The sequence below is a fragment of the Candoia aspera genome, chromosome 3 (genome assembly GCF_035149785.1).
Source record: "Candoia aspera isolate rCanAsp1 chromosome 3, rCanAsp1.hap2, whole genome shotgun sequence".
NCBI classification, from domain to species: domain Eukaryota; kingdom Metazoa; phylum Chordata; class Lepidosauria; order Squamata; family Boidae; genus Candoia; species Candoia aspera.
The window spans coordinates 163431127-163446360 of NC_086155.1; the positions used below are offsets into that span (position 1 = coordinate 163431127).

The window sequence follows — 15234 nt, forward strand, 5'->3', positions numbered from 1 at the left end:
TCAATCAATCAGATCTCAGTGGAAAGGAATAAGAAGTGGAGTCCCCCAAGTATTCATATTGGAACTGGTGGCTTTTAACTTGTTATAAATTACCTTGACTTGGGGATGAGTGAGTTTGGCCAAGTTTGTGACTGATACTAATATTGAGGGAGCTAAAATACAAAAGTAATTGTGAAGGATACTGATACAATGGTGAAAGATTAAGCAAACGGCAAATGTAGTTCAATTTAAGTAAATATAAAGTGATGTACACTGGGGCAAAAGAACTTAATTTCACATATAAACTGCCGAGGTCTGACTTAACTGTAATTAACAAATAAAAAGATATAGAGATCACAGTAAATAGCTCAATAAAGATGTTGGCTTAGTATGTGGTAACTGTGAAAAAGGCAAAATTCCATGATAATTAGGAAAATGATTAAATATTAAAAAATACCAGCATTAGGAAAGGAATTTAAAATTAAAATGTCCTTATACAAATCGATAGCATGTCTGCAACTTGAATAATGTACACAGTTCTGATTGCCAGATTTGAGAAAGGATATAACAGAGCTGGAAAAAGTGCTGGTTCCAAAAGTCAAAGATAATAAAGGCATTCTGGGCTCCATTTTCTATTATGCCTCGCCAATCAGCTATAAAAACTAGGTTCCTGCCTCATAAAGGGGACACATTTTCCTGTGCTGAAGGATTCTACCCTCCTGTGCCCATAATCAGCAATGATAGCGGTTTCATAAGAAAACATTCAGTTACCTTAGAACAATTTAGCCTAATTCAAAGGTCACCACCTTTTTATAATTGCGAGTTTCATGTTCTTTTTAGTAGGCACATCTTCTATTTTGAAAGCAAGTTATACACAGTATATTCAAAGAAATTGTAAATAAGGTACTAATTCTGGCAAAGGCAATCAAAAAACAAACTGGTGGTGATGTTCTCTGCTGTGTTCTCTAGCATCCCAGGATAGATTACCTCTGTCTTTTTGCTAAGTACATGGACACATTTATAAACAAAAACAGTCCCCCATCATTTTTCTCTAATAATGGTTATAGGGCCTATGTGAAATCTTAAGAGAATTCTTGGAAGTAAAGTTGATTCTCAAGTTGGTGCTTTGAAGCATGTCACCGTCACATTTTAAATTTGTTTTTTTTAGTTATACATTTGAAAAAAGAGTGGAATGGGAGACTCTATAAACATCACAAAAAGTGTTTGTAAGTTCAGTAGCATCCATCTCCTTTTTGATGATACCACTTGAAATCAGTGTACAACATTTTGGTCAAAAGTAAAATGTTTGAATCCATTTGTTTTCCATAAATATCAAACAGATTTTAGTAGAATAAGGACATATACCATATCTCTATTGCTGCTGCTTCTATTAATTACCTGCTGCCCCACCTTTAGAACACAACATTTATTATCCAATGTTCTGACCTGTGTGTGTGCTTTTTTCAGACAATTTCTACGTATATTTCTCATTTAGACCATTTTCTGTAGTAATCAACTAAAGTTGGGAAAAGTAGCGGAAAATGTAAAGTGAGTGACTGTATTTTCAAACCATCTGTCTTTACTTTGTGGAATCACTGACCTTCTATTGAACTTCCTGAACATCTATTTTGATTTTCATGCTAAAAAGGGTGCAACTAGAAACTAAGCTAATGCTAAGTAGAGTGGATTTTATTTAAAATACACTTTAAAAGACTCAATTTAATTATTTAAAATACAATTTAAATAATTAGGAAGATTTTACTAACCACTATTTTTAGTAAAAGTGCTTTTTTGATTTGATTACTAGCTTCATTTTAGAAAGTAGCTACTGTACATGTAATATAATAGCTCTGGTCTGTGACCATAATAAACTCTATCTATTATATTACTTAAGGCAGCTTATAGCATTTAAAATTGACTATATTGTATTTTAAAGAAAAATTGAAACACAAAAAAAAATACAGAAAACAACCTGTGGAATATATAAAAATGATAAATCAAACAGATGTAAGAGTCAATGTTTGCCTACAGAAAGTATGTCTTTTTTAAAAAGGGGGGGAGGGAGGGAGGGAGTCTTGACCTGCTGGCAAAACACTAGGTGAGAGGGTGCTGACCGAGCTTCTGAGGATAAGATGCTTCCCAGATTTGGTGTGGCCATGAAGCAGGCCCTTTCATTCTCAGCCAGCTCTCTCTCACAGTAAGAACACATCAGTCTTGAGGGAGTGGTCAAGCCAATCTGAATCTTTGGGTCCAAAGCTGAACCCAGAAACATGTCCAAATGCTACAATCCATCCTAACTGGTTGAAAGCCTATTTCTCAACTGTTTACTTGACTAAGAACACTTCTACCTTGTCTGAAAAAAGTTTATATATAACTTTTTTCCCCTCACCTAGTCAGCCACCGGATACTTAGAACAACAAAACATTATCTGGCTGTATATAAAATAGAAATAGCGCTACATGCTATTCACATAAACTTCTCCACATAATCTGCATTTCAAATTCATTATTATGTTCCCTGCATTTTGGGATAGTGCACCCTGCATTAGTGAATAGAGGGTATATCTTGGCTTACTTCTGCACTGTATCTTCTCAGAAATAGAGTAGTAGCCTGTCATCCCTTTTTCAAAGCTATTCATTCCTGTTCTTCCACTCATCTTCCTCTGAACCTTTTTGAGTTTGTCTGAACCTTTATAAAAGTGTGGTACCTAGAACTGGACTTTATTATTCAAGGTACGACCTGACCAACCCCAAAGTAATTACTTCCTGTGGTTTAGAAACTAAGTTTCTGTAGTTGCATCCTAAAATTGCACTATACTGTACTTTTTTGCAGCCAAATTGCACCATCAATTCTTACTCAGTTTTCAATCAACTATTCCAAGAACTTTTCATCAAGCCAAATCTCTCTCATTCTATACCTATGGTTTTGATTTGTTTCCCAGTTGCATACCTTTGCATTTATCTCTGTTAAATTTCATTTTGTTATTCTCAGCCAATTTCTCTGTTTTTCTCTTCTGGTATACTAGTTATCCCATCTAATTTTGAGAAATCTGCAAATTGGATAAGCATTCCATCTCCTCACTCAGGGTCATTAATATGAATTTTGAAGAGTACAGGCCTCAGAACTGAACCTTGTGGACTAGTGCTCAGCACACCGATTTGATGTACAGTGCAATTTTAGGACGCAACTACAGAAATTTAGTTTCTAAATCACAGGAACAGAAAATTGCACAGAAAATCTGCACAGAATTTTGTAGGAATAGATCACAGGAATAGAAATTTGCACAGAAAATCTGCACAGAAATTGAATAATAAAGTCCAGTTCTAGGCACCACACTTTTATAAAGGTTCAGACAAATTCAAACAGGTTCAGAGGAAGATGATCCTATGAAGAGTGAAAGAAAAGGGAGTCAGTAGCTTTGAAAAAGGGATGATAGGCTAGTACTCTTATTTCTGAGAGGATATAATGCAGAAGTTAGTCAAGACATACCCTCTATTCATGTAGTGCAGGGTGCACTATCCCAGAATGCAAGGAACATAATAATGGATTTGAAATTCAGAAATGCAGATTATGTGGAGGAGAGGTGGTGAGTGGTTAAGGCAACGGGCTAGAAACCAGGAAACTGTAAGTTCTAGTCCCGCTTTAGGCATGAAAGCCAGCTGGGTGACCTTGGGCCAGTCCCTCTCTCTCAGCCCAACTCACCTCACAGGGTTGTTGTTGTGGGGAAAATAGGAGAAGGAAGGAGTAATAGGTATGTTCTCCGCCTTGACTCATTTATAAAAATAATAAAGGCGGGATAGAAAATAAATAAAATAAATGAGCACCTTCTGAGTATGATTTTCAAGGCAGCTATGGATTCAATATGATTTCATCCAGCCCACACTTAAGTACCGTGCTAATTAAGAATGTCATGGGGTGCTTTGTTAAATGCATTGTTGAAATCAAGACATAGTTGTCAGGCACTGGAGAAAGCAGATGTCTAGAGCCATTTCAGTTGGTTCTCAGATTTGAGTGTAATATTGAGACATTGATCACACTTATGAATATGTATGGCAGGTCGTACATCCATTCTGGCCCTCCCTTATCTCTTAGTGGCTTCAGATACTATCAATCATAGCATCTGTCTGGACCAGCTCCGGGGGTTAGGAGTGGGGTGCACAGTATTGTGGTTTTTCTCCTTCCAGGGTTAGTTTAAGTTGGTGTTGGCAGAGGAGAGATCTAGCCCCAAGTCCCTGTTTTGCTGGGACACACAGCTTCTACACTCTTCCCACTTCTATTTAACATCTACATGAAGGTACTGGATTAAGTTATCCAACTGCACAAGGTCAGGTGTCATCAGTATGCTAATGATATTCAGCTGTACATATCAGCTCCTGGCTGACCAAGTGATGCCATCAAGGTTATTTTTCATGTGTGGAGGTTGTGAGAGCCTATATAGGGAGAAATGGGCTTAAGGTCAACTCCAGCAAGACCAAGTAGCTCTTTTAGGGCATCCTACAGTAGCTCTGGGGATTTTTCTATCAATGGTTCTGAATGGAGTTGCACTGCCCCAGATGGAGCTGGTGTTCAACTTGGGAGTCCTCCTAGACTCTTGGCTCCTGCTCAAACAGGTGGCAGCTGTGGCTAGGAGAGCCTTAGTATCTTATGCACCAACTGCACCCATTCTTGGATTAGGAAGCCCTGCTCACAGTCACTCCTGTTTTGCTCACCTCCTTGTTGGATTATTGCGATGTGCTCTATGTGAGGCTGCCCTTGGAAGACATTCAAAAACTACCGCTGGTCCACAATACAACAGGATGAGTAGTTATGGATATACCTTGCTAAGTCCATGTAACACTACTGCATGAGCTGCACTGGCTCCCAGTAGCTTTCCAAGTAGAATTCAAGATTCTGTTTGTCACCTCTAAAGCCCTTCATGGCAGGACTGCCTGTCTCCAATTATTTCTGACTGTCTCACACGGACCAATAGGGTGGGTATGCTCTTGTTCCCCTTGCTTAAACAATGTATGATGAAACTTAGAAAGTGTGCCTTCTCTGTTGCTGCCCTGTGAAACAGCATATCCTCTGAGATTCAGATGGCTCCAACCCTGATGGCCTTCCATAAGGTGTTAAAATGGCTTTTCTCCCCAGCATTGGGCCAGAATATTAACCAGCCCATTTTTCAGGGGTTGTGGATGTGGACATGTGTGTCACCCCTGCAATTACGTATTTTTTAAAATGCTTTTACTGTTCATTATAATTATTACTCACTGTCCAGTATTTTATGTTGAGTGGGCAGCCATGTAAATAAAATTTCATTGAAGTTACCCAATTAAAAGAATGATATAACATTAGTCAATGTTCTTGACAAATCCATGCTGACTTCTGGTAATTATTACATTGTTCTTAGGAGAGTTATAAATAGCCCTCCTTATGATCTGGCCTAGAATCCTCCCAGCTACTGACATCAGAGTGACAGGTTTGTAGTACTCTAGTTTCTCCTTTTTGAAAACAGACAGGATTTTTAAAGATAATTATATGATGATCCAGAGGTTCTGGAGCTATCATTTTTGTGATACTAATACCCCCAAATGGTAAAATGAATTTGTGTAATCCCTCCCCAGTGAATAAAACTAATAATTTCATTGGAGTCAGGGTTCAGCAAGAAATATGCCACCCATCCATCCATCTCATTACAAATTAGTTGTAACAACCTTACAACTTTTAATATAATTTCATTAGAAATAAAACAAAAGCAAAACTCAATGTTATTTAAATTCGTATTGTCAATGAATTAGCTTGTTCAATTTTATATAACTCCTGAAATCTGGGTTTCATTTTGAGGACAGCCACTCTCTTCCAGTAAAGTCAGGAAAAAAATGGTGTTTCCTTGTCCTAAATCACCTTCTCTTAAATGCTGCAGCTTGCAAAGTACTCTTTCTCCCAGCACAGTCACACTGAGATAACCATTACAGCAAATCTTCTCATTGCTTTCCATCTTGGTGCTTGTAATCAGCCAATCCCCAAACTCTTGCAATTTCTTTCTTGTTTCAGCCCTTCTTCCTATCCCCCTTTCATAATTCCCCCTACAGAATGAGTGTCAGGTCAGATAGTCAGAGCTTTGCCTTTAGACTTCCTTATGCAAATGTGGTGTGTTAAAAAAAATCAAAAAGAACATGCTGGTTTCATACAATGATCTGGAACCTTCATGCTGATTTGTATCCAGCATACTTTTACATCAAACTGTAAGCCTGCTCAGAAACGAGGATGAGGAAGGCATTCTCTAGTGACCTGTCATCCACTGTCTTGCAACTCCCCTGGGGGTTGCAATCCACCCTTTCAAAAATGCAATGCCAGCTAATTCCTTCAGTACCCTAGGATGCAATTCATCTAGTCTTGGAGATTTAAATTCAAAGCCAAGAGGTATTCCATGACCATGTATCTTTCAGGTCAAGCCTCAATCTTCCCCCTCTATTCTGTTCTTCATAGTAGTCAAGTGGAACTTATAACCTCTTTTCTCAGACAAAACCAAAATAAGAACAGAATACCTTCCCTTTTAATTTACTATAAAGCATTTTGCTATCTTAGGGCTCATCCACACAGCCTGCATACCACAGTGCAAAGATATCCCACCTATCTTTTCTGGAGGACTTATCTCATAAACAGGCTAAAGACATGTTTTGGGGGAAGATAATCTAAAGACATATTGAACAGAGTGCCTGGATGTTACAAACATCACCCCAGCATACAGGCTGTAAGGTGATGGGTGGTGGTTTTTCCCTAATCATTGTCCTACAGTACTACCAAAGGAGCTGTACAAACAGCAGAACAACATGGCTCTGTTCCAGATGCATGTTAAAGACACACTGTTGGGGATATGCAGTTGATGCCAACATGATTGGCTCTGGGATGGGAACAGTGCAAGGCAAAATGACTACCTGGAAAAGCCCTTAATTGATCAGCTGATACTTCCTTTTTAATTTGGACGTACCTAAATAAGCTTGTTTTCTAAGTAAATTTAAAGCCCAAAGCAAGCTGGTATTGGTGAAGGATGCTAAGGTTGTTGTCACACCAACACTACACAGATTCTCTGTGAGTAGTTGTTCTTAATGTCTTTTCCCTCTTTCCATGTCTTAAATGCCTTTTCTTTTTATTTTCAGATTTTCACTAAGCCTTTTGTGCAGTCACATTGGCTTCTTCAGCAGTCTTTCATTTCTTCTTCCTCACTGCCACTCATACTGAGCTTGTTTTTCCATTAGCATTCCATCTGCTATAGAATCCTACTTCCCACTGCTCTGAGTTTATTAAAATTCACTTTCTTGAAGTCCAAGATAAGCATTCAACTACAATCAGCTTTTGTGTGTGTGTATGTGTGTGCGCCTTTGAGTCAGTGTTGACTCCTGAAGACTGCCTGGACTAGTCCCTGCATTTTTATTGGCAAGATTTTCGGAAGTGGTTGCCATTGCCTCCTTCCTAGGGCTGAGAGAGTGACTGGCCCAACATCACCCAGCTGGCTTTGTGCCTAAGGCAGGACTAGAGACTTACAGTCTCCTGGTTTCTAGCCTGGTGCCTTAACCATTACACCAGACTGGCTTTCAATATGCTTTAGTTTCCCTCAAAATCAAGAACCGTAGCATTACCTGATCTCTTTTCTCCAATATACCCACTATTCCTACTTTCTAGACTATGTTTTCCTATTTGCCAGATTAAGAATGGGTTATCCTGTTGTGTCTTCCTTCATCTCTCACCACTCTTCCTCACTCTGTGAATGAGAAAATTATCAGTAAGATAAATCAGAAAGGATCATGCTTAGCAGAGTTTCTCTTTCAACAGCCAGGGTAATTAAAGTCCACATTGATTCTACTACTCTTCATGCTTCTTAAAAACATAAAATTTGCTATTAGAAAATATTACACGTATATTTTAGCTCAGGTGAACTCTACAATAGTGGTTAAAGCAATGGGCTAGAAACCAGGAGACTGAGGGTTCCAATCCTGCCTTAGGCATGAAAGCCAGCTGGGTTACCTTGGGCCAGTCATTGTCTCTCAGCCCAACTCACCTCATGGGGTTGTTGTTGTGGGGAAAATAGGAGGAAGAAGGGGTATTAGGTATGTTCACCGCCTTGAGTTATTTATAAAAATAATAAAGGTGGGATAGAAAATAGATAAATAAATAAAACAAATCGCCAAAATAATTCACTTGAATTTCTGAGCAGGCTTGAAATCTTTTAACACACAATACAAATTCTCTTCTCTTTCCAATGCTTTTGTTCCAAACTATGTCTTCATACTACTACCCTGATCATTTATAATTAACCTTCTTAGTCTTCATGGTATCTATTAAATCGTATCTGTCTTCATATATTAGCTCATCTTATTTTCCATTCTTTTAACATCAGTGTATGGTCAACAAAGTTCATGACCTTTATGACTCATAAAGGTCATGAGTCTCAAGTCAGACTTCCCTCCTAGCAATCTGGATATAATTAATCCCCAGAACAAGTCTCTCAAAACTGTGATTAGTAATTAATTAGAAGGAGGCTAAGGTTTCAACACAAGAATTCCAATCCGTATTCTACTTTCAAATGAGAAACCAATAGAAGCAAACTATTATTTTGTAGTTTGACACTTAAACACCTAAAAGAGATTTACATACTATGTAAAATTGAACAAGAATTTTCAGATAATTTTAGATTAATACTACATATAAAACAATCTTAAGTATTACTGGAATCACATTAATTATCAATAATTAATGAAAATAGCTTATATAGTAATAATCATAAATCAGAATAAAAAAATTAGAAGATTTTTTTATTAAATTTAAAAAATCCATACTTTAACAAAATAGGCAAGTTCTAATATTATAAAGCCTTATGTTAAAAGAAACCCAAACTTTGGATGCAATACAGGGCAATGTGCAAAATTATACTCTGTAAATGATTCCCAAATTAAATTAAATTAAATTCTGTATCAAACTTTTTTCAAATACATTATTTTTGACAGTGATGCACACTCTCCTGTTCTGCAAGGTTCATTAGTCTATTGTTCTTCTAGAGAAGGAATCACATGCAATGTCCACTAAGAAGCATAAAGTATCCTGGCAGCTGTTATCATAAACAAAAACAACTCCATATACTTTGCAGAGACATATGGTTTAGTGATGTTTAGCCCTGGTCAATTTTCTTATGTATTTTCAGTGCAAGAATGAGGATGTTTGTCTCTGTTGTGAAGGCAGGGCAGTCCGCACTGTTTTGATAACTGCTGCTTGAGTTCTTATGTCACAAGTTATTCTCACATTAATATTCTTTCTGATTTTTGTAATGAATGATTTAGTATTCCCCATTAAAGCAACATTCTGCCTTCCTTCTTGTAGAACACAACTCTTTATCTAAGGTCCTTACATCAGGGTCTTCATCTCCTACCTTTCACAGAATTCAGTTTAAAGCCCTCATGATCAAGCTTACCATGCTTTGGTCAAACCCATTTTTATTAGTCCTTAAGAAGAGCAGAGAGCCAGTTTGGAGCCAGTTTGGTGTAGCGGTTAAGCGATCAGGCTAGACACCGGGAGACTATGAATTCTAGTCCTGCCTTAGGCACAAAGCCAGCTGGGTGACCTTGGGCCAGTCACTCCATCTCATCCCTAGGAAGCAGGCAATGGCAAACCACTTCTGAAAAACTTTGCCAAGAAAACTGCAGGGACTTGTCCAGGCAGTCTGAGAATTGAACACGATTGAATGGATTAAAAAAAAAAAAGAGCAACCCGCCTTGTGCCAGTAATTCATCACTTAGATAATTTGTATCATGGTTTCAAAACTAAATCTCCCACTGACACCATTTGCACAACCAGTAAGTTATTTATGTATTCTTTTTTCCCCTTCTATTTTTTTATGGCATGAAGGATGACAGCTTCACTAGCAGCCAGTTTCTTAAGACTCCTTCTTAAACTTTTGTAGTCTATGATGATTTGTCCCCATATATATTAGCAGGAAGAAATAACTGTTTGTGGGCTTGATGGATATTGGAAGTTTTGTCACATCCAAAATATCTGCTCTGGCAGACAGCATAGTTCATGAGCTGATGAGTTCAGTGGTGTATGTTTAGTTTTAATCCTAGTAGTGAATTATCAACTATCTTAACTCTGGGAAAACAGCTGCATCCCCTCTGCCCTTCAGGGATCGGCTTCCTATTCCTATTCTGCAAGGTTCGTTTTTCTTTCCTGGAAGGTTCACAGCTTGTTTCTTCTGTGAAGGTCTTAAAACTATGTGCCAGAATGAACATTATAATCAATAATGTTGATTCTGGTTCATTTTCTATGGCCTGCTGCCATGATAGACTTTCCTTTTGACAACTTTTCCAAAGATTTCAAGTCAAAGAGACATAAACTCAAAATTCTATTTGTCAGGCCTGAAGGAAAATGCTTTACTCACTCACTCCCCCCCCAACTTGCTCTTTGTCTCCCTTGCACTAATGCCTATTCCCTATCCAGATCTATTCCATTCCTCATCAGCAACCATTATTCACCACAGTAAGATAAAGGCTCAACTATGAGTTTACACATAACCATTCTAGAAAAACAAACTTCTAAGAGAGTTGACACTCATTATTCACTGGGTTTCCATTCCATCCAAACAACTTCAGGTAATAGGACTGTGAAAAACATACTTTATACATTGGCCATTCTGAGCTTGCATAAAATGCACATGCACGCACATGCGCACACACACACTTTAGAATGTGGAAACATGCAACCTTTTACTGCAGATAACAATGTCCAGTCTGCATTTTCTATCCATGCCTATGCAAAGCTGTAGAGAATGAAATTTCAGATATCACCAGCGATCTGCACTAGTGATAGTATTTGTGGATAACAAAGATATTTTAATCAATATTTTCACATATGGAAAATTGCTTTTTTTTTATCACTTCAGTTCCATTGTCTAATTTCTTTTTACTTTTCAGGACCATTCATTCTACGAGTGGCTCTCACTATAAAGTCTCTTCATACTTAAATTATGCCGTGATGCTTCTTCCCCTCTTTGTACCTCATCCTCCTTTCCTGAAAGGTCAGTTTCTTACCCATGCCTGCATTTGTTTAAGGTTTGTTTCTGAACTTCCAAGCAGAGGCATGATGAAATTGATAGTTTTTGTCAGCTTCACTGTGTCTCAGGGCAGAAACAGCAATACAGTTACAGGACAATGAACAATTCACAAATTTAACAAGATTGAAGATTAGAAAAGTTGCTTTTGTAGCAAGCAAATAAACAAATACAGTATTTAAAAATGAAATAAATGGACTGGTCCTCTTGACATTTTTCAGAATCCTACATGTTTCAGAACAAGGACGCATTTTGCCCTTCAATTATGATTCATACCAAACATGACTGAAAATATGAGTAACGATAGGGGAAATGTTAAACACTTTGAATTTCACTTTGAACTTACTGTACGGTTGTTTCTACTAAATTGTTCTTATAATTATCAACAAGACATGGGCTATCAGATCAGCTACCATAATAGGACCCAGGAATAGGAACTAAGGAGATTATCATGCCTCTTAACCCATGTCTTTTAAAGAAAGGCCTGGGGGCAGAACATTCATTTGAGCACTGTCTTCTACTTTTGTAGCATCCTATATCAATGTACTGTTTTTTTCTATTTTCTTTCTTGTCCACTGAAGTCAATTTCAGGAACTTGAAACACATCTTCGAATCATATTTTAACTGATCAGTTTTGCTACATTGAATGAAAAATATTCCAGTTTACAAATCCTTATTAGGTCTAACACTCAGAGTATAAATAATGCAGATTAGATAAACATGTTTCTGTTTTATATTTAAACATATTTTTCTGAGTTGTCTAAAAGTATGATGAACAACTGGTTCTCTCATTCATAAGAAGTCTAGTGGCAGTTATCAAAATCACAATGTGGGGAAGGGAACCACAGCAGTAGAGCATAACTGGGAGGCCCTCCGATCAGTCACTCATGCCCTGGTCATCTCCCATATAGACTATTGCAATGCGCTGTACATGGTGCTACCCTTGAAGAGTATCTGGAAGCTATAGCTGGTTCAAAATGCAGCCATGTGAGTAATTTTGGGTGCCCCAAAGATAGCACATGTAACACCTTTGCTGTGGAAGCTGCATTGGGTGCCAGTTTGCTTCTGGGTCCAATTCAAGGTGTTATTACCTTTAAAGCCCTACATGGCATTGGTCCAGGTTACCTGAGGGACCGTCTCACCCCCCATTGTATCAACCCATCTCACCCGGTCAGACGAAGAGGGCATGTTGCGGACCCCGTCTATGAAAGAATGCCAATTGGCGGGGCCCAGGAAGAGAGCCTTCTCTGTCATTGCCCCGCCCTATGGAACACTCTCCTCCCAGAGGTGAGGAAGCCCTTACTGCCCCAGCCTTCTGGAAAGGGGTGAAGACCTGGCGTTGCCATCTCCTGTAGGGTGTGAGGAGTAACCAACCCTGGGGGTGTTTAGCACCCTGAAGATGCTCCCGGAAATTAAGAACTTTTTAAACATCTACACCTTGGATTATAGTATTTATTTAAGAATGGTTTTATTGTATTTTTAATTTGTATTTATTTTTGTTTTTATTGTAAACCACCCAGAGTCACTATGTGAGTGAGATGGACGCTGACTAAATTTGAAATATAAATAAATAAATAAATGATTGATCGATTGTCTGCAGATTCAGTGCCTGCTATGCATAAAGGCTGCTCTGATGAAGGAGCAGGTGAGGGGTTGGAGGTTGCGAGAGATGGCAAATGTAGGGGAGACCAAAGAGAAACCTACAGGGAAAGCACCTGTTGTATTACCATTATCAGGCCTGTACAAACAAACTTCCCCCACCCTTCTATGGTGGCTGGCTTGGCCTGGCCTGGCCTGATTACTCAAGTAGAGAAGAAAGTCTTCCTTAGGGGGGAAGTAGAAGAACCAGAGACTATATAAGTAAGGAGCTGCTGATATGCCCACACCTGAGGCTGGAAAGCTTATAATAACTTACTGAGAGCAACTCCAAACTGCTGCTACAGAAGACTTTACTTCCTTAATTAGGTATTTTATTTTGAACATTCTTTTGAATTCATTGTTTGGACTGCTGAGGCTCCATTGAGTCTGTTTTTGTTTTCAAACCCTGTCCCTGAATGCTCAAGGGACTGGGGAGAATAAACTTCAGCAAGTTCTCTTCACTTCTGGAGAATCCAGTGTTTGCTTTCTGTTAACTTGCTAATCAGCTTTCTACTGCTTGGTTTACAAAGGTCTTCGCCACACACAAATAGATGCAGGCAGCCTCTCATTCACAAAAGTGTCAGGCTTACAGTTCCCTCCACTATAAAAGCATGCACACACACACAGACTTTGTTGTTTATTCGTTGAGTTGCTTCTGACTCTTCGTGACTTCATAGATCAGCCCATGCCAGAGCTACACACACACACACACAACCTGGAAGAGGGTTTTGCCACTAAAATTGTCTATAAAACGTGCCTCATTTGAAAATAAAAGTTAATTGCTGAAGTTCTTTTGCTATCACCTTAACCTTCCTTCTAATAAATGTTACAAATAAGTTCTGAATGTTTTATTCTTTGGATGAATTTTACCTATCCATATTGCTAGGAAGAAAGTCTGACAGATTTTTAAGGTTGCTTATTTTCTATAGATTTATTTAATCAAACCTTTTGAGATATTAATAATTTCATAGTTGTTCTTAATTGTTGCTCAGAAAATAACAAATGACCTATAAAACAGGACTTAAAAATGCTGATGCCTGTGTTCCATTTTATAAAGCAAATGGATATGAAAACAGAATGCTTAAGATTTTAACTCATGAAAAATCACTAAAACTAAAAAAGCCAATACGATGTAGTCATTATATCTCTGGACTAAGATGGGGGGCACCCAGATATACTAAACCATGAAACCTTAAGTCAATCACTCTCTCAGCCTAACCTATTCTACTGAATTCTTGTGAAGATATAATGAGCAATTATGTATATTTCCTTAAACTTTGGAGGAAAGATGGCATTTAAATGTAATAAGTGAATTAAATAAATAGCAATCGAAAAAGAAGTTTATTGCTAATATGATCATATAAAAATTAAAACAGAAATAAATTAATTTTTAAAATGTGCTCCTTGGAATATCTAGGCATTCCCAATAAAAGGCAAGCAATTTAGGGACAGAAAGTATAGCTGAAGTTACCCATTCCTTCACTTCCTTTTCAGAAGGCATCTGCTGTCTAGCCTTCTTTTAATAGAAGCCTATTCTCGGAAGTCATACAGTTGAAGTTTTCCTTCACATAATTTAACATTTTTGTGAATATTTCATTCATGAGCACTTTATAAAGTTGCAACATAAAACCATTTGTTTCTATTTTAAAATATGATGTTATTGAAGCTAAGGGCAAGAAATGAAAGCAAGCCCAACATTTTATTTTTACACATACTCTGGCTAGTACTAGTTTATCCCAACATTTATGATTCTTTCCTTACAAATCTAGGAGTAGGTGGGCAGCTATCCAATGTTCACCTTGTTTCTTCTGCAATGTATTATTAAGATAGCGATACTTTTGATGAATTATCTCACACAAGGGCCTGAAGATAATAGATTCAATAGATATACTTAAAGGATCATTTGTCAATTTAGTATTGACTATTTGGACTGCTCTAAGACAGGAAGAGAATTCATTTTTTTTAATATAAGCTGTGAAGCCCTGAAGCATCATCTTAAACTATTTAAAAAGAAATCAATTTTCAGATGGATAAAAGAAGCCTAGAAAAGTCTTAATGAACCTGAGTAGATACTCTGGATCTCATTCAGCTGAATCTAACAATAAGGCCAAGTAAGTTTAGAATCTACTTCTCAAAAAAGACTTTATGGGCTGGAAACGTTTGTTGCTACTGTTTAGAAGTTGTGGTTATGGCTCCTTGGCTGAAGCCATAAATTACTGTCTTAGTACCCAAAACATAATGTCTACTTGCACAAGAGTGTAAATTAATTACTACCTCTAACAGGAATAAAAGGAAAAGCAGTTGTGCAAACTAGATCTTTCTGTTTATGTATGAGGGAGGAAAACACTGTATCTTGTGACCATGTCCCACTGCTGTAACTATTATATTCAGATAATTCCACAAAGCAGCCATAACACTGTACAGGATATGTTTTTCAAATAACATTACAGCCTCTGCTTTTAAATTATACCAGATGTGTGCTATGTGGCTGTGGAAAGGGAGCTGTCTTCTGTTCCTACAATGAAACACTGACAGGAAAA

At 37.7% G+C, this 15234-nt stretch overlaps 1 protein-coding gene across 4 annotated transcripts in view; it reads right to left on the reverse strand.

The window, feature by feature from the left end:
- The window catches only part of KCTD1 (potassium channel tetramerization domain containing 1), a 68501-nt gene that overhangs the window by 13298 nt on the left and 39969 nt on the right, over window positions 1–15234 (reverse strand). The window lies entirely within an intron of this gene.